This window comes from Peromyscus leucopus, chromosome 16_21 (genome assembly GCF_004664715.2).
Source record: "Peromyscus leucopus breed LL Stock chromosome 16_21, UCI_PerLeu_2.1, whole genome shotgun sequence".
Taxonomy (NCBI): domain Eukaryota; kingdom Metazoa; phylum Chordata; class Mammalia; order Rodentia; family Cricetidae; genus Peromyscus; species Peromyscus leucopus.
This window is the reverse complement of record NC_051084.1, coordinates 3757022-3777638: the sequence shown is the minus strand read 5'-3', so window position 1 is coordinate 3777638 and position 20617 is coordinate 3757022.

Below are 20617 nucleotides of genomic sequence, written 5' to 3'. Positions count from 1 at the left end.
GTCTGGACTGACCAGCTCAGCTACCACCTAGGCCCACATTCTGGGCCTTGTGTTGGCTCACCCTAATATCTACCTCATCTATTACCTACTGGAGCCCTTGAAGGGACTGTTCTTACAGATCTAAAGCCACAGGATCTCCACGATTTAAGGCAACAGCAGGATATCTGAGAGGTGTTTTGGTGAGGGTCCAGTGATGATAATGTACCAGAGGCCAGAGTCCTTGAACCAGGGCAATGAACATTTGTGGGTGGGGCTAATTGGACACAGAGTTGCACACCACAGCTCTAGATACTACTAGGATGAATGAAGATGTCTTGATGAGGTGGGAAAGGCAGAAGACCAAGGCTGTTTTGGTTTATTTTAGTTTGGTTTTAATTAATTTGGGAGGATTCTTTTGGGGGGAAATGCTGAAGCATGAGGGGTGGATATGAAGGGACTGGGAGATGAGCAGGATTGGGGTACATGATGCAAAATTCCCAAAGAATCAATGAAGAATGATGTTATAAAAAAATCAATCAATCAGACAAAAAACAAGAAATACACATGACATACTTTTTCACAAAACACTAAAACAGAAATAAAAATATACAAGCAAAAGACAAATAGGACAAAGAAAAATGTACAAACAAAGCAACGTAAGACACGAAGTCTACAAATGTACCACTGAGTTTGGTTTATGTAAGCCAACTACTCCTGGGCATGGATCCTACTGTGAAGTGTGGTTAATACACCCAGGGAGACTCTCTGTTAGGGAATTTTTTTTCTAACTTTCTTTTGAAAGCTTAATCAATTGCAGATAGCTCTTCAGGGGTAGGAGCTCATATCCACTTCCTCATTTCAGCTCTGGGACTCTGTCTGGCTTGGACTAGTGCAGGTCCTGTTAAAGTTGCCCTAGCCACTGTGAGTTCATATATGCATCACTCCCATTGTGTCTGGAAGACACTGCTTCCCTGAAGTCATCCATCATCTCTGGCTCTTCAAATCTTTCCACCCCTTCTTTCACATAAATCCCTGAGACCCAGGGGGGAATTTGATGGAGACATCCCATTTAGCCCTGAGGGAAATAACAGTGAATTCTTATTGGTGATAATCAATTTGAAAATCCCATTCTCAGTCTTTGAGCATTCTGGAAAGCCTTGATACACTTCAGTTTGGGCCAGAGAGGTCTTAGAAAAGGGAAAGCTTCATTGTGGGATTTTTAAAAAGGTCTTGATTTTCCAATGGAAAGGAATGTTTTGTGGTGATAGCTCTTATGTCTGCTTTGAATATAACCAGGATAGTTGCCACTTTTCAGAAAAGATGACAATGGCAAGAAAGTTATTGACATTTTAAAGCTTTATTTCATTCATTATTTGTGTGTGTGTGTGTGTGTGTGTGTGTGTGTGTATGTGATGTGTGCACATGGTTCTCATGCCACAACACATGCACAAAGGTCAGAGGAAAAATGGTTGGGGTTGGTTTTCTCTTTCCACCTTTGAGGATTTCAAGAATCAAAATGAAGTCTTCAGGCTTGACAGCAGCGACCCAGCCAGCCTTCTTGCTAGCCACTATTGGTGTTTTTGATATACTAAACCAATGTGAGAGACACCCTACCTGGAGACATCTTGTTATATAAAAGTAAGAAGCTATGATTGCTAAGGTTTCTATTTGTAATAAAATAATTGTACACTCAGTTCTAGGTATGTTATCAGGAGAAGGATGTGGTAGACAAAGTATTTTACTGCCTAGCCCTTGTGTAAGAATTGCTGATGACTGCAACCATCAGCCGCATTGCATTCAGTGTCTGATGCAGCTGTAGAAGTGCCATCTACTCTGAGGTCATGCCTGTCCTTGGGTGGCCTACAATTTGTGACTAAATGAACTAGGGGCAAAAAGACTCACTTATTTTTAGTGCATGTGAGTCTCTAGAAGAGGCAACATTTCTTCCTTCCAGAACTCCCCAGCAGATTAACGGGGCCTTTGTTGGGTTAGCATTGCATTAGTGGCCTGGAAGGAATAGGAAGAAAACACATTTAATGAGTTAGAGCTTTGGGTGTTGTCCTTGGACTCTGAGGATAGAAGGCAGAGGAAGTCGGAGACAGAAAGATATATGGAGAAAATAAAGAAAGATGGGAGTAAAAGAGAGACATTCGTTAATCCACTATTATAGTTGGAGATTTCAGCAGTCTTCTATCAAAGATGGACAGCTTTAGTAGACAGAAAATCAGTAAGGCCATTGTTGAACTCTATAACTCCATCAATCACTGGATAAAATTGGCATAGGTAGGTCAATTCATCCAACAATAACAGCTTGCATGGAATATTCACCAGGATAGACCAAATTCTGGGCCATAAAACACACCTTAAAATTTTAAAATAATACAAACCATACAATGCCTGCTTTCAGACATTTGAATTTAACTGAAAATCAACAGACAGGTAACGTGAAAAAAAAATCCTCTCAAACCTGGAGATTAAGCAAAACACTTCCAAATATACATTGCTCAAAGGAGAAATCTCAATGAAAACAAACAGAAGTTGAAGTGGATGAAAAGGAAAGCACACAACAAAATCATCACTATAAAATGCAGCTGCCAATACATGTGTATTGAAAAAGTAGAAAGCTCTATAACCATCCTGGGGATCTAGAGAAGATGAATTCATTAAATCTAAGTAAAGAGACATAAAGGAATAGTAAAAGTTGGAGCAAAAGTCAATGAAATTGAGGAAAATATAACAGAGAATGACAATGATACCAAAGGCTGTTTCTTGGATTAAAAAAGGTCAATAAATTTGATAATCCTCTGTCAAGGCTTTTGGAATTGAAGAGAACATATATTACTGATATCAGAACACATATTTAAACATCCCATGGACATTTAGAGGATGGTGAGGGCGTGTTAACAGCTCGGTGCCTTTGGGCAGAGAATGAGGTCTTCCAGGGGAGTTTGGTGTTCAAAATAAAGACAGAGCACAGGAGCACAGACTTGAGGCAAACAGGTGGTTTGAAAGTGTATTGTTCTTGAGATTTTTAGGAGCTTAAAAAACTAGAAATTATTTATTCATTCATTCAAAAAGTAAACATTAGCTATTAAGTTATCATTTAGGAAAATCCCTAACCATATGTATGTATGTATGTATGTATATATGTATGTATGTATAAACACACACACAGAGAGACAGAGAGAGAGAGAGAGAGAGAGAGAGAGAGAGAGAGAGAGAGAGAGAGAGGTGATAGACAAGTAAGTGAATCAGTATTTAACATACCTGATTATAGGTTGTGCTGAGCAGCCATAGCATTTTCAGCTGAACCTGTGATTATTTTTTAAAAGCTGTGTTTTAAGCACACTTTAAAGCAATACTCAGTTTAAACCTCGATGGAAAACAGGGGAAGAGCTTCAAATTCAAGCGCATGTGTATATCAGATGTTTTCTCCTGTTAGACCACTTACTACCATCTGATGCTGATGGATTCCTGGCCCGGTGAGAGAAGTAATTAATAGCTGATAAGTTTCATCAGGGATAAGATGATTTCTGCTGCTGGAGTTTAGCATCCTTCATCAGAGTGTCCAAGTGATACCATGACAGAGGCTTTCCCCTCTGGTTAATCAAGAAGACAAAATCCACGACAAGGGTTAAATGAGGTCAGAAAGATGGAAAAGCTATCACATTTCCATTCTAGAGTGCATGATAACCTATTTACCCATACTTCTGGAGGAATAAGGAAAAACAATTCTAAAGACCCACAAACTAAAAATAGTCTGGTCTACCTAATACATTAAAACAAAATTGGCAATAAGCATTGGCAATGATTAGATAATATTAATTGCTTACTAAATTTATTTCATTATTGCTGTGGGATGATTTGTATGTCCTGTGGGAGCCCTTCTTGGGTTCCTTGTGGCGTTACCCAGCAGGTCCGTATAGAGGATGATTAGGACCACGGGCCTGAGTGCAGGTGTTTGAGATGGTCTGCACTTGGCTGTGCTGGGGGATGGTCTGTATGTCAAGTTGTTCTGATTGGTTAATAAATAAAACCTGATCGGCCGTGGCTAGGCAGGAAAGATAGGCGGGACTAGCAGAGAGGAGAAATAAAAGGGACAGAAAGGCAGAAGGAGACGCTGCAGCCGCCGCAATGACCAGAGAGGCTGCAGCCGCCGCCATGACCAGAGACACTGCAGCTGCCGCCATGACAAGAAGCATGTGAAGGTGCTGGTAAGCCACCAGCCAAGTGGCAAGATATAGATTATGGAAATGGATCAATTTAAGATATAAGAATAGTTAATAAGAAGCCTGCCACGGCCATACAGTTTGAAAGCAATATAAGTCTCTGTGTTTACTTGGTTGGGTGTGAGCGGCTGTGGGACTGGCGGGTGACAGAGATTTGTCCTGACTGTGGTCAGGGCAGGAAAACTCAAGCTACAAATTTTAATTTATTAATTGTACAAAACAGTGTGTTTTATTATGTCATTTTATGTATGTAAATCATATGCTTTGATCATTTATAGTCCCCTAATACATGTTCTGCTCTCTCACCCACAGTTCTCCTTTCTCTATCTCCAAGCCCTCTTTCTACTTCCATATATACTATCTCTACTGCTTTGTCTATTCTTTAATTATTATTCACACACACACACACACACACACACACACACACACATACACACACACAAATACAAACCGTTGCCTTCATTTAGTGTTGCACAGATGTATGGTTTTAGGATTGAAGAGTTGACCATTTGGTATTGGATAACTGATTAGGAGGCTCATCCCTGGGGTAGACTGTTTGTCTCTCAACAGTAATTAATTGCCTATTGCTCCTCATCTAGGAGTGAATGAGGCCCTAGATACTCTTAATACACTTAAGGATGTAAATATCAACACATTTTGGCCCATTTCAAAGAGAATATCTGACTGTGTTTAATGTGAAAATTAGAAAGAGTTGTAGATTTTAATCCTTGCATGAATAATTTCTAAAAGAGTTTGCATTTATTATTCAACATATTTATTTATGGTTACCAAAACTAAGAGCTGAAAATCTACCTTAAGATTTCAGGCATCAGTATAGCTCCTAGATATTGTCACAAAAGTTCACATATGTTTAAGCCCTGGGGTCTCTTAAGCCTTAATGGGTACACAAGAGCAAAAAGTCAGGTTGCCATGAGCCGTTGTTCACTCAGTGGCCACACATAGGCATACAAGTTACTGGAATGAGGTCTGAGGTCCACAGCCTAAGAGAGAGAGGAAGACAAATTCACCAGTAACTCTAACAAAAGATGGAATGACAGAAGCACCATTAGAAAGTTATGGAGTGTTTCAGGAATTCATAGGAGGAATGCATCCCATTAATTTTCTTGTCAGAAAAATCTCAGGGGCTTTATGGACAAGTTATACTTAGCTGGTGCAGAGGTTTAGTGGGAGAAGAGTGGACTCACCATCAGCTAGTGTTCAAACAATGGAGCCAGAATGTCATGAATACAGACCTTGACATATGTGAGAATAAATGTGCCTGCACTGATGGATGCACTCATGGAATCAAGATTCAGTGTGAAGACCCATTCAGGGATGAGAACTTGGTGTCAGGGAAGTCACAGGCAAACTAAATGAGTGGTCAATCTCGTCAGGAGAGTTGTGACCGTGGAGAGGCACTTGTGTGCACCTGAGCAGATTATCAAGGAGTTAATTTTTTTTTTTTTAGAGAATAGAGAAGTCTTGCTGTCTCTTTCCAGTTTCTATACAGTCCATGGATGTGAAATTAGTTTTCCTTAAGATGTAATTTTTAATTATGTGTGTGTGTGTGTATGTCTTTGTGAGGATATGTGCTTGTGAGTGTAGCTGTCCAAGGAAGCCATAAGAGGAAGTTGAATCTCCCTGGAGCTGTACTTACAGGCTCATGTGAAACCCTCAACATTGGAACCAAACTAGGTTCCTCTGGAAGAGCAGTATGGGTTCTTAACCACTGAGCAGTCTCTGCAAGCCACCCACCCTGTGAAAATCTTAGAAGTATCAATAGTTTTATTACAGGCACAATATCAAAGGAGTAGGGTAATGCTTTTCTTTATCAAGTTTAAGGAACAAGAATACTGAGGAGCAAAGAGGTCTGAGAAAAGGGAGTCTTTTGAGACCATGGGAGTCCATGGCAAGACAAAGCCTGAGCTTTGGACCTGGGAGGACTAAAGTCAAGGACATGGTTACTGAATGAACAACACACACACACACACACACACACACACACACACACACATATATATATATATATATATATATATATATATATATATATATATATATATTCTCTGGATTTATTCACAAAAATTTTCTCTCCTCTCCTCTGGATAGAAAAAAGTTGAAAGAGGGGCTATTATTGGCAAGAATAGGAAGTGGTCGAAGTAAATTCCATAATTCCTTGGCCTTTTAAGCCTGAAGATTACTAGTTAAATAAATTGATGCACAGACCTTGCCCACCATTCTAATGAGTTCTGGTAAGCTGGCACAGAAAATTAACGATAATAAATTAATTCCAGAGAATTCCATTTTGTGTGTTCAATTATTAATGGCATTACAGTGTTATTAATGGTGTCAATTATTAATGGCATGAATAAGTGAGAAATCACATCTATGCTATGATACACAAGGGTTCCAGTGTTCAGTAAACTGCTCAGAATAAATAAACATATGAGGGTCAGACCTCTAGTATTCTATTTTTCATATATTTCTCAGAAAACATGGGTATATGCATCACCAGAGCCTTTTTACTAAGATCGCTACCCAAGTATTGCATTACCATAACAATAAGGAGGAAGTCAGGCACAAAGTACTCTGTTTAACTAGATGCCTCAATCTATGCATGTGAAGACAGTGAGTTAGTGACCATGGGCAACTAAATGTAAAATCAGGGAGAGCTGTGTGGGCTCAGTAAATCTGGGAGAGCTGAGCAGTATCATAAAACCTAGTGACAGTGCTAACTTTAATTTGAATCATAACAACATGCCCAGACAACTGTTGTAACTGTCAGTGTAAAATAGGTTGGGATTAGGGTGAGTGAAAATGCAGGAGGGAAATGTAGCATCACGATTGATTTGACTACCAGTGCATGTTTTGCACCATCCTTCTGAACCTCAGTTTTTCTTATCTTGTCAAGGCAGATGATATCTATTCAGAAGGTGATATGACAGCAGGGGATGTAGGACATAACAGAATCTGAACAAAACTCCTATTATCACTGCCGACTTGCTCTTTGTAGAGATCATATAATCAAGTTTGTCAATTTTCTAAGTGAGGCCATTGAATGCCAAAGAATGCATCTAGCCTGTCACTGAGGTCACCTGAGGATCTTTATCTCCTTTAATTTGTCTATCATTTCCCACCTCATTCTGTTTCCCAGAAGTGAAGTTCCATGCATGGAACTGACAGGGCTCCAGGACCTGAGTTTCATCACTAGAGTAACCCAGCAGAGGGAAGAAAGAGGGAGAAAATGAGTGAGGCTTGGGTATCCCTCTACCCACACACCCCTGTAGTGGTCCCTATCAGCTAGCTACACATCTCAACAGCCGACCACACACACTCTCAAAGTGGCTGACTCTCTTTATGATTCTCTCTTTAAGGACTCTTAATACTGCATCTATGTCTGCTGCATACAGGTGGTAGTGAGTTTTACTGACAAGAGGACTTGATTACTACACTACTCTTTCATGAACAGTGTTTACCAAAATACCCTATTTTGATATTTGACAGCATTGGCAGACATGATTTTACATGCCAAGATTCTTGATTGTAAGTGTACCATCTTTCCTAAAAACTTGCTGTAATTTCACTCATGTGCTTACTTAAGTGTCTACTAAGAAGAAAGCCCTGATCTGAGTGTGGGAATTATCAAAATTAGTGATGTAGGTGCTCAATCCTCTGAGACATTGAGTGATAGTAATCTAATGCATGGATCAGCAACAAATACTTTTTGTATAGAAAGCAAAATAAAAAATACTTTAGACATTGGGACACTTATCTTCATTAAAACAACTAAATTCTGCCATTATAGTACAAGTCACCATAGTCAATGTCTCAACAAATGATGGCTGTTTACCAATAAAACTTTATTCATATCCACTGTAATTTGTGCTTCATATCTGATTACATGTTTTTTTCCTTTGAATTTTCCCCCTCAGGACATTATCTTTCAGGACCACGCAGAAAGCTGTATTTGGCCTTCTGTTCATTGTATCTTACGCCTTGTATACAATGTGCATAAAGGGGATTAGAGTTAAGGAGGCCAAGTGCAGGGACAAAGAGGCCAGGGAAGGATGCATGAAGGAAGTGATATTTACACAGGAGACTGGAAGATCGTTTGTTTGGCAGAGAAGGGAAAGAACCTTTAAAACAAAAGCAAAGAATCATCACAGTGTAGGATGAGATCAGTGGCGTGAGTAAACTGGCTATGCCACTGTGAAATGCCACATTTCCCTGCCCTTGAGAGGTAAGCAAAGCTGTATTTGTCTGTACTTAAAAGGGTTCCAGAACTGGTTTGATTAGAGAAAAGAAGCACAGGAATGATGGGAAGCAGAGGTGTGTCATCCCCCTCCTTTCTCCCACCATACTACAGAGAGAATCTGGACCACATCTTAAGGGAACCATAGCAATGGGGCAATGTCTTTCTGTATGCTGTGAAAATATGCTGCTCTTATTGGTTGAAAAATAAAGCCATTTGGCCTATGGCAACATAGTTTAGAGGCAGGTAAAAAATCCAAACATATAGGAAGAGAAAGGAGAAAGAGGCAAAGCAGCCACCAGCCACCACTGAAGGAACAACATGCCAGTAGATTGGTAAGCCATGTCCACATGGTAACTTATAGATTAATAGAAATGGGTTAATTTAAGTGTAAGAGCTAGTCAGTGATAAGCCTGAGCTAATGGTCATGCAGTTTATAAGTAATATAAGCCTCTGGTTTACTTGGGTCTGAGCAGCTGTGGAACCACAGTCTGTGGGAGCTGGTTGGGACTAGAGAAAATTTATAGCTACACCAGAGTTCCCCCTGAAAGATTGGGCTTTGGAGATGGGACAGGATGAGTGGTAACAGGGATTTAGGTTCAAGGCTTAAAATGTCCTTAGTGCAAAGGTCAGGTCTAAAGGTCTAACACTTATATCCTGAATGATCATTGGGAAGTTATGTAACCTCTTAGAGATCAGTTTTTGATACCCAGTGCTCATCATGGCAGCACTGGCTTCTTGCCCCATTGAAGATTAAGTGGCATCCCACACTCAGACTGCTCCTAGCATTGCAGGCTCATCATCAATGATCAATGAAGGTTTACTATTTATTGTCACAATCCTGATTAGGCTTATAGATGAGCTGGGCTCTTATAGTGCTCAAAATTTGAGTGTTTTTTTTTTCCATTTGATAGCTAGGATGGAAGCTGAAAAGTTGGCAGCTGAGGTAAACATAGGTTTTCCCTTCTAGCATACTGATAACATCAGCTCTCATGAGCTACACTGGCAGATAGCCATTTGTTTGGACCTGGACCTTACAGACCTTGAACTCATTTTGTGTAGAGCCAAGGTTGTACCACCTCAGTCAAGACAATACCTTTATAGTTGTTTCAGCAGACAGTGTGCTCTTTATTACAGAGATAATGAATTTATTTTCTTGTTTAGGCTACACATGGAGAGAGCCATGTTGGGTATTTCTCCTTTTTAACAGTCCTGCTTTGACTCTCCTGGTTGGTGGCTTTCATTGATCTTAATGGGGCACTAGCCAATCTGTCAGATGAAAAAAGAGGCATTGACAAGCAACATTTTGGGTGACATCATGGGAGATAAACAGTTCCATCTTTCCTAAGGATGCTAGAGTGATACAACTGGAGGTTAATCTGGTAGATCTTTAACTTACTTTGGATCTGATCTAAATGCAGGATTGTGAAGACTCTTAACATTTCACTTCTGAGATACTGTTAGGAAAAATGGAGTACTGAGGAGGACTGATTATGTGGATTTTTAAAGAAAAAATATAAGTATAATTCAGGTGTTTAGTTGAGTCATTACATGGTGTCAGGGTCTATTCAGAGGTAGGATTCTTAACTTATCAAAAATAGGAAAAAAATAGAAAACATTTTTTTTTTTTTTGGGTTTTTCGAGACAGGGTTTCTCTGTGTAGCTTTGCGCCTTTCCTGGAGCTCACTTGGTAGCCCAGGCTGGCCTCGAACTCACAGAGATCCGCCTGGCTCTGCCTCCCGAGTGCTGGGATTAAAGGCGTGCGCTACCAACGCCCGGCGAAAACATTTTTGAACATAGAAAATGTGTTCATTGTGACATATTTGTGGAAAAAAAGAAAAAAATTAGAAAATTAGACCAATTATTCCCAAACCAGAACTTATATTGCATTTTTATATTAATTATGTATTTTTTAAACATTTTGCTAACATAAAATGAATCTAGGTAAATATAAGGGAAAAACTATAACAGAGAGTCTTTCTAAACCTACAAATTGGTTGATACTGAATCAGTCAGAAGCTGAATCAGTTGAATCAGGCAGATACTGAAATGTAGCATTGTGGCCATGTACCATCACCCTTTACTGTAGGCCTGGCATGTGGAGGCTAGCATTTGTTCCCTTTACATGCTGAGTGGGACAAGTTTGCTGAGAAGGACCACAAATTCAGGACATAAGAAACCCTGAGGTCTGGCATATGTCTACTAGAGGACCTTAAACAAGCTGTAGCTCTCGGCTTGCAAAAAGCATTAGGTAGAATTGTATTTGGGGAGTGCAAAGGAGTTTGAAGGTATGGCGAGTTAGGTTTGTATCATTTTGAAAGTCTCCCTGGCCAAGAGAATTACACACAGGTACCAAGAGACTCAGTAGAATGGTAGGCTGTCAGAAGTTCAAGAAATGGAGTTGGGAGAGCAAGATGGAGGTAAGAGATGGGTCAGTGGCTGAGACTCTGGAAGAGGCCCCATGAGGAATTCCTAAGGCACTAATGGACACTTCTTTTTTTTTCAAATTAATTAATTATTTATTTTGTACACCTCCTTCTTCCTAGTTCCTCCACCACCACCCCTTTTAAAGCCCCCCCCCATCTACTCCTCCTTGGTTTTTGTTTAGGAAAGGACAGGTCTTTCATAAGTATCAACAAGACATGGTGTATCAAGTTTCAGTAAGAGTAAGCACCTCTCCAAGTATTAAGGCTGGGCAAGGTGAGCTGAGCCAGCATGAGAAGTAGGGTCCCCAAAGCCAGCAAAAGATTCAGCGGTAGCCCATATTCTTACTGTTAGGAGTTTCATAAGAGGACTAAGCTCCACAACTGTAACATATATGCCAAGTGCCTAGGTCAGTCCCATGCAGGCTCCCTAGTTGTTAGTTCAGTCTCTGTGAGCCCCAGTGAGCCCAGGTTAGTTGACTGTGTGAGCCTTCCTGTGGTGTTCTTGACCCCTCTTGCTACTACAATCCTTTCTCCCACTTTTCTGCAGGATTCCCTAAGCTCTGCCTAATGTTTGGCTGTGGGTCTGCATCTGTTTCCATCAGTTGCGGGATGAAGCCTCTCTGTTGACAATAGGGCTAGGTACGAATCAGGGCATAGGAGATGGCCAGTTCAGGCTACTTATTCGCTATTGCTAGGAGTCTAAGCTGGGGTCATTCATGTAGATTCCTGGGAGATTCCCTTGTGACAGGCTTTTACCCCAAATGCCCCCAGTTTCCAGTAGTCTCTTTCAGTTCCCCTGACCTCCCCTGTACCATGCAACCTGATCACTCATATTCTCATCCCCACCTGCACTCAGTCCACTCACAAAATCTCTTTTATTTCCCCTTCCCAGGGAGATCCAGCCATCCCTCAATGAATCCTTCTTGTTATCTAGTCTGTCTGGGACTGTGGATGGTAGTACGGTTATCCTTTATTTTATAGCTAATAGCTACTTATAAGCCTGTACATACTATGCTTGTCTTTCTTGGTCTGGGTTACCTTATTCAGGATTATTTTTTCTAGCTTCGTCCATTTGCCTGCAAATTTTCTGGTGTCCTTGTTTTTAACAGCTGAATAATACTCCACCCAATAGATACTTCTTGAGAGCTCATCTGCACTGGGATTCTCTCACTCCAGAGAACACCAAGACAAGATGTTATCTGAGTCTAACAATGTTCTCTCTCTCTCTCCTTTGACTTTCCTCAATGCTGATGGGCCTGAAGGCAGCTACGAGGAAGAGAAAGGTGAAGATGTGCAAGAAGAAGAGAAAACAGATACCAGTCTTGCTCTCTTCCTTATGGCAGGATCCCATGTGTGAAGTGAAGTTGGAGCCCAAGTTGGTTTGGAAGGAAAAATTTAAATTTCATTAGTGGACAGTGTCATATGCCAACTTAATTATTAGCCTGAAAAAGTATTAAATTTTGGACTGGATATTTAAATTATTGAAATGGTACTGTGATAAGGCCTGAAGGTGACAAGAACATTCTCTTTCTCTCTTCTCTTTTCTCTCTTCTCTCTCTCTCTCTCTCTCTCTCTCTCTCTCTCTCTCTCTCTCTCTCTCTCTCTCTCTCCAAATTACTTTGATTCAAATAGAAAAAATTCTGCCTTATACTGTGAAAGTGATGTGTAGTCAATAGACATTTTAGATTTTGGTTTTGGAGTTTTTGGTCTTTTTCCTGGGCTAGCCTTATGTAGTGTGATACTCTCTGATTAGCTACAGTAAGCCACAACTCCCAGTAGCCATGTGATCATGTGGGAAAACACCTGGATCTCTATAGTGCACTGTGTTTCCAGAGGTGTTTTAGATACAGATGTTCAGTAAATTAAACTAAATGCTAAACACTCTTCCCTAAAACAAGCTTTGTGGGGGATAATTTTTTCCCAGCTGAAGGGTAGTGTGAGTATTCTGAGAACAACAAAGTTGGCTTGCCTTAGCAAAGATGCTCCCAACTTAGCTATATTAATGTATTTTTCTACTGATTTTCAGTTTTTGGAGTGTTTTACTAAAACATAATCTTATCACATCCAGAGTAACTACATTTGTAATATGTACGATGACCTGGGAGAGTTAGCAGCCCACCTCACAGAATCCCTTGCATATATAGAACAATGGACAAAAGAAAGAAGCAGCTCCCCCCCCCCTTTTTTTCAGTCTTGAGTTCCTTGTGACCAATGAAACATGCTTTTACACAGTCAATACGTAGTACACAATTTTGAATGCTGTGTTAGTAGTTAAGATTATAACACTGGTGCTTTTTCATACCCAGAAAGGATTTTCATGACCACTTACAGGTATACAATGGCCTATTCAATGATGCTCTTCTGTGGTGATTGGGCATTTGGGTCATTTCAAGCAATTCACACTTACACTCAGAGCCATTGTGGTGCACAGGACCTTGCAGGCCAACTAGAGCAGGAAAGCAGAGCTCCAACTTCTTGTGTTTTCATAAACCATTGGATGAAATGAATATAACTACTCACCCAGGGGAAAAAGGCCTGAAAATTAGATTTTCAAAATAACTCAGGCTTCTTTCAAACCATGGGCTGATTGTCCCACTCGACTGTACTTTTCAGAATGATGCTAGACAGGAAATGGGAGGTGTCTGCAGCCTGCTCAGGACAGGGCTACCAGTCCTCCAAAGAGCACTGCTATAAGACTGAGGAGATGACAGATGCTGTTTCTTTTCAGTGAACAAATAATCTAAATTTTCATGATTCCAAGGCAGTACTTTCTTCTAGAAATGTACTATTCACTCCGAAGACTCAGATTATTTTTTATTTGAATTTTAGAGTAATCTGACTAATAAGAAAAAAAATCTCTTCATGCAGGAAGGGAAACTGAGGCTCGAACTTTCCTCCACTCACTGTATTTGTAGAGAAAACCATTTGAGGAGTAAAATCTAGGTATAATCACTTCTATGATGCATCTTCCTATATTTGTATATGTTATATATACATATACTTGAGATGAGATAGAAATATATGCTCAACGCTATTGACAATACTCTGACATGTACTACAGAGATATAAAACCTTGGCACTATGATAATCTAGGACCAAAATGCTTGGCTTGGATAATGAAGGAATGCAATGTGATCTAATTACATTGGTGTATTCCAAAGCTACAATTCTTCAAATTCTTAAGCTTTAAGTCAGAGAAGTGTGTTTAGCAATTAGGAAAGCTTAGTGAAGTATGGCAGGGAGAGGTGGAGGGGTGGGGAAGGAAGGAGGGATGGAGGAAGAGTGAACAAGAGAGCACTTGAGTAGGCAAAAGCACAGGAGAGAGCTACCAACTATCAACGTGCTTTTTGAGACAGACTCTATTTCCTTCCCTTGATAAATACAGTGATCTAAAATCTGCATTATTCAAAGATGGAGTGAGTAATACTAGGGCACTGTCAGGGACCATTAGAAAGGGAAAACTTCTTGGAGGGATTTATGAGTCTTTATTTTTAAACTTGTGCACCTGACCTCTTCTCTTTGAGAAAAACACTTCCAGGACTACATTTGACTGCTTTGCTGCATGCTGCTTTGTTATGTGTTCAGGTCAGTGCTGCTAAGAAATCCTGCTGTCTCTGGTATAAGAGGCAATGGGATATAGAATCATCAATGGTAGAGTGGGAGAATAAATGGAAGGTTATTTGTTGCCTTCTGTCTATGGAAACAAATGCTGAATTTTACCCAATAATATGTTCCTTGTGTAGCTGAATCTGACTTCACCGGTGGATGTAACCAGAGACCTTTAACCCCCAATTTACTGTAAGCAGTTGTGGACAACAAAGAGCACTCCGGGATTGACAAGGGGTTCTTCTGGAATGAATGTAACCCAAAACCCATCACAGAATTTTATTAGAACCAGAGAAAGCAACAAAACTATTGGTTATGACTCCAAACAAGTTAAAGAAAACCCATATTCTTTGGGGATGGATATACAGTTGCTGTGGGAAACAGACCACATTGAGTTATTAATTTACTTATTTTTACATTTTTATTCTCTGAGAGCAGAAGGAACAACTGAATATTATCCACTCCCTCCCCCAACATTTCAGGCAAATGAGTTAACATTTATCCAAGTACAGAGCACTTGTTTCTTTAAACCCAACAAACAACATTCTAACTTTGTAGAATGCAGTATTTCTTTAACTTATTTTCTTCCTGGCATTATCCATGTGCTTTGTTCTTTTTAAAGGGTTAAGATAGTGTCTTATGAATGAATGAAAAAGTTATACACTGAGAGTCATAATCCTAGCTGTTTTCAATTTGGGGGAATGGATGTAGCCTCAAGGGACGTTCATAGCTTCTTCAAGACTCAGTGTGAGTCTTGGGGTAGTGATTATATTGTAAAGAGCAGTCATAGGAGTTGTGGCTTGTCCTGTTCATTTCACAGATATGAAAAAAAAATGTTATTGAGAGACATGTTACACTGTACACATTGAGGGCTTGGTGGGGCTAGCCTCATCTAGAGGCAACTTGACAGGCTTGGTGTGCTCCACAGTGCTTCCTTCTCTAAGAATGCCTTCTTCAGAACACAACACATTTAGTATCTTCTTCCATTCCTCACTTTCCAGTTATGGACTTCATTAAGTTTTGATAGTTTCTTGTCTTATTACTCAACTCTGTAGCTGAAGGTTTTCCTGTGTTTGCCCAGCACCAAGGACCCCACAGCCGCTTATAAAATAATCACTAAGAAACTTACATTAATTAAAACTTCTTGGCCATTAGCTCAGGCTAACTATTGACTAGCTCTAATTCTTATTTATGTTTAACCACGTGGCTTGGTACCTTTATTCAGTTCTGCCTTTATATCTTATTTCCTCTGTGTCTTGCTGGTGACTCCTGACTCCACCCTCCTGTTCCCAGAATTCTCTTCTCTGCTTGTCCCACCTATACTTCCTGCCTGGCTACTGGCCAATCAGCATTTTATTTATTTTTAACCAATTAGCGCAACATATTCACAGCATACAAAAGTGATATCCACAGCAGAACTCCAATTGACTTATCATAAAAATCTCCTATACTTTTTTCGTATGTTACCTAATATATGTTCCCATGGGAGGGAGGAATGTTTTGATGTTCAGAATGTATAGGAACTATCATAACATAGTTTCCGGAAGCATGTTGATTTCTAACCCACCACAAATACAGCAGTGGAGGTTTATTTTAATTCTATTATGGAAACATGCATTATGTAATCATAAGGCTTTACTTTGTATATTTGTTTGGTCAGTTAGAATTATAACTCTCTAGGCTAGGTGCTGAATTTCCTAAATTTATAAGTAAATTTAATAAAGATATGTGGACTTACTGAAGGTTCCTCCTCTTCCTCCTTCTCTCCCCCATTCTTCTATTCCAAATCCAGCCACATAGCACTTCTCATGGGATACATAACACACAGAGCCACCCAAGCACATCCTCTTACATACTTGATAAGTTCCTCCCTGACACAAGTCAATGAAGACAGCAGAGGGTCATATGCATGTGGGGCTTCTGGCAAACATGATTATAGAAATAGTGACAAGTGGATTGAATGCAGTGAAGAGTAAGTTGAGTGCTATGTGCTTATCTCTCACCGGTTAGGCACAGATTGCTAATGTGTTTATGAATATTATATAAGTTAATTGAAATACAAAAGATGGCCAGGCATTAATTAGGTAATCTAGGATGGGGAAAAAGCTCAAATGGAGAATTTACTCAAACTAGAAGATGGAATACTTGATTGCATCTTCATGAGACGAATAGAAGTCAAGTGTGGCTAGAGATGAAGTCATAGGGCTGGGTTTGAGGGAATGCTGAAGGGATGGGTCAGGCATATGGTCATGTCAAAGAGCAATGGGAGGCACTAATGCACTAAAGATTTGAATTATCAAGAAGAGACTGAACTTTAAAAAAAATCCCGTATAGTTCTGTGAATCTCATAAGCAAGTGCACAGACTTGAAAAGGTAACTGTAGTGGAGCCAGATGTGCTGGTGGTCCTGACTAGGATAACAAGGTGCAACAAAAGAAGATGGAGACAAGTGGGTGGATCTGAGAAATGTTCAGTGAATACAATTAATCACTTATCAATGGCTTGTTCTGTGTGGGAAAATGACAAAAACATGATTGAAGATTAGTTTGGGGGGTTTGAATTTTTAACAAGTATTGGATGATAGCATCATACATCAGTTTGGGAAGGAACAGATTTGGGGTATGGTAGTCATAACTACCTGACATTTATTGGGTATTTACTATCTACTAGTGACTTTTCTGTTTTACAGACATCTACATATTTAATTTACTAGTAAGCGTTAGAGTTTAGGATAGCTCATGTAGTCTTCCCATAGACATATAGCTTGTCCCTAGAAGGACTAAAATGGCAATAGAGATGTTCTGATTCCAGAAGCTCCTAGTTTACCTTTTTCCCCCATACCTGAGGACTTATTTATAAAGAAGGAATAAAACAGAAAACATATAGTTTTAGAGTTCAGAAGCACAATATGAACAAGAGACATAAATTGGGAAATTGGGAAGTCATCTTATTAGTCAACCTAGGTTGTGCAATTTCAGTAGTTTCACAGAATAAATGCATTTTTTTTTTTTGTTTTGCTCACACCCTTCGTGTACTGATTCAGGAATTTTTATTCTTCTAGCCAATATCTTTACTACTTCTTGGTAACTTCTTGGCATCCTTTATTCCTTTCTTTGTCTTCAGGTAGCTGATAGACTGAAATAAAGAGGGTAGAGGATTTTAATGCCAAGACTAAAGGGGATAAGCATTATCTTCTAAATTACAATGGCCAGTGCAATTCATGTGGTCCTAACTGGCCACCCACATTTAGGAATAGGGGTTGAAGGAAAATAAAGAGATCTCCCCAAAACATATGTAATGATTCAAGCTACAGAGTGAATGAATACAGAATTAGAAATGTGGCTGAGGTCAGAGAATTGACAAGATCTTTATGGTAATGATGATGATTAATAATAGCTAAAACATTTAGAGCACTTAGAGTATTCCAGGCTTATATGCATATATTAATTCCTGCAATCCTTATAAAAGCCCTTTGATGTAATGGTACTATTATATCTTTTAATATAGACCAAGGAGTAAAGAGCAAGTAAATAACTCTCTCGAGGTCACACAGCTACTAAGTGGCATAACAAGAATTTGAATGTAGGGCGTCTGCTTCCAGAGTCTGCAAGTTTAACTGATGTCATATGCTACATAATTATTAACTTCAAATACTTGAAAAATGTCACATTAATATGTAAGTATCTTTGCTATGAGTTCCCGAGGGATAGGATTATAACTAACAAATGGAATGTAAATGATGGCAGTGCTCAGCCCAGAAGAAGGAAGTGCCTTCTAAAAGAAGCTGTCTAACGGAAGCAAACTGCAGCCTGAGATAGTATGATCTTCATCAGTGGAGGTACCCAAGCATAAGAAGAGAAAACCCCTGATAAGGATGCTACAATGGAGACCCAAGCATCCAATGAGTGCTTGAAGGAGATAACAGCTATTCTTCTTGAATATTCAAGAGTCAGAAAGTTTTGAAAATACATGTTTGCTGAGACTTCCTACTGAATGTAAAGCTTTCTCAATTAATGACTTAAGGTAAGTTCTAGAGCCTGTATCTTCCAAGAACTGGGCCTGAAGCTAGAAGAAGAAAGGTGAGTGGTGGCACAAAAGAACCATTACTAGCCCTTGAAGCTCTTGTGGTTTATTTAGAAAGCCAAGGCCCATGGTTGTGAATTAACAGAGATCTGCCTGTAGAATTCTAACCTGGAGATGACCAAATGATTTGTACATGGCAGAGGTCTCTATTTTGGCTCAGATACACTGGGCCTCTATTGCAGAAGGCTAGGTCTTTACATTTTCAAGGTGGTTCCCCAAGTTTATCACTTTTCTGAATAAATAGGTGTGCTCCATAAGCCAACTGAACTTTCTCATTCAGTGCATTGAGGCTACCAGTTTGCATTCCTCACTGCTGCTGCTGCTTAGGTGACTACTCCCTGGGAACCACTGCTTTAACACAGGCTTCTGGTTCAACATCATAAGCCTTTGTTTATGTGTCTAGCTTCTCCTTGCTTATCTTTTTATTACTCTGATCTAAGCCACTGTGTGTTCCTTGAGAAAGTTTTACGGAGGAAACGCATTGAAAGAAATAAAGGTTTTCTAGAAGTTCAAAGGGGAACAGAGACCATGGGAATCTCTCACAAGAGGAATCCCGTGTTGTCACCTTTCACACGGCTGGAAGCATGATTCATACAAAGATATGTCTATCTTTCTGAAAAGCGACCACAGACATGACAGTTTTGTGAGACCATCAGGATGGTCTTCTTGTCCCCTCTTCTTCATAATTTTCCTTTCTCTTTAGATGGTTACTGCTGCTCCATGGAAGGAAAATAGTCTTTCTTGTGTACGGAATGCAAATTGCCTCTTCTCGGAGTCTGCTCCCTTCGGACTGTCTTTGGATGAACTTTGCAGTCTTCACTGAAGGGGGAACCCTTCCCCACTGTTCTCTGGGAAAGCCGCCCCTTTGAAGTCACAGCTGGCTTGACTAAACTCATTTCCTCCCTCCACAATGTGCCTCTGATGCAGTGTTGGCTGAGGCTCCCCCTCGCCGGCTCCTGCCATTGAACCAGACCCAAGTGCAATGTTTAATGTGAGTGTTTGGCTTGGCTTAAATTTGGCCAAATCATCTGTACTTCGTTTCATTTGAAAGCACTACTTTTTTTTCTCCCCTTTTCTTTCTCAAATAGTTCATTCCAGATGTTTTTGATTTGTCTTTCTGTGGTCCACTCCACCCAGTTCCTAAATCAGTAAATCATTTTCATGCTTCTTCTAAAATCAAGCAGAGAAGTGCTCAATTAGGGAGAGCAACTGATTATAGGTTTCTTAGGACTCACACTTCAGGCTCCTTTCTTCAGGAACTACCTTTCCAAGGTGGAAGAAAATGTGATTGAGAACATGCAGATTCTAACTTCTTAGCATTCAGAATGGGAAAGTAGATAGGATAGTGACATGTGCATAAGTACATCCAAACTCATTTACTCTTTCAGGGCTTGATGGTGCTGTTGCTGTTTGAATGCTTTCTGTGACTCAAGTGCACATGGAGACACCCATTCTATGAACTTGTACGTATCCTTAAATAATAGAAATATTAACATATGATGCTCAAGGTCTTTCATTCTCTACTGTCCTCATGTACCCTTCTTAGCACTTTGATCATGAGGATGTAGGCAAGGATAAACAGAGCCAAGATGTGGAAAATGTTTGCTTTACTGTCATCATGAGGAGTAAAGGCCTTAGGGGAAAGTCCTAGATCTGATAAACTAGGGAACTCAGAAGGAGAAAATCAGCACATACTCTGAGTTTCTCTGCATTTAAGAATTTGCAAAGAGAGTCTTAGATGCAACTAGATACTGAGGTAAGAAGAAAAATGGAGAAAAAAGTTTTAAGGTGCTGGAGAGATGTCTCAGGAGTTTAGAACACTAGCTGCTCTTGCAGAGGACCCAGGTTCAATTCCCAGCACCCACATGCTGACTCACAACTCTCTGTGATGAGAATTCTGTGGGTATGACTCTTGTTGTCCTCTATTGGCACCAAGCATGCATGTGATACATATACATACATTGAATACAAACAGAACACTCATATACAAAACTAAATAATAATTTAAATAAGTAAATAAAATGAAGAAACAAATTCTTTGAA